Source organism: Corylus avellana, chromosome ca10, assembly GCF_901000735.1.
Source record: "Corylus avellana chromosome ca10, CavTom2PMs-1.0".
Lineage (NCBI taxonomy): Eukaryota > Viridiplantae > Streptophyta > Magnoliopsida > Fagales > Betulaceae > Corylus > Corylus avellana.
Window position 1 is genome coordinate 20,895,833 of NC_081550.1, and position 642 is coordinate 20,896,474.

The window sequence follows — 642 nt, forward strand, 5'->3', positions numbered from 1 at the left end:
AACACTCAGGTTGTTGTCCGAATCTGGATTTGCTTCTCCCTTTTCTGGAATTTGATCTGCCTTGACCAGAATTTCTGTCTTGTCCTCTGCCCCGAGTCTCGAGGTCTAAAGCAGCACCAGAACAAGAGGCTTCGCCCGCATCTCTTATGCGAGCCTCTTCACTGAGAATCAAATCTCTAACGTCTTTACAGCTCAGTTTACTCTTTCCTACAGAGTTACTCACGGCCATCCTCACTGCTTCCCAGCTATTTGGCAAAGATGCCAAAACAATCAACACACGAACCTCATCATCAAAATCAATTTTCACCGAGGACAATTGATTTGTGATAGTGTTGAACTCATTGAGATGATGTGCCACCAAATCCCCTCATCTTTAGGTTAAACAATTTCTTCATCAAATGCACATTGTTGTTAGCTGACGATTTTTCATACATACTTGATAAAGCCGCCATTAGACCTGCTGTAGTCTTCTCCTTTACAACGTTGTGCGCAACTGATTTTGATAATGATAACTTGATAACTGCTAAGGCCTTACGATCAAGCAGAGCCCACTCGCTATCATCCATGTCATCGGATTGTTCTTTCAAAAGAGGTTGATAAAGATCTTTCCCATAAAGAATATATTCAATTTGTACCTTCCAA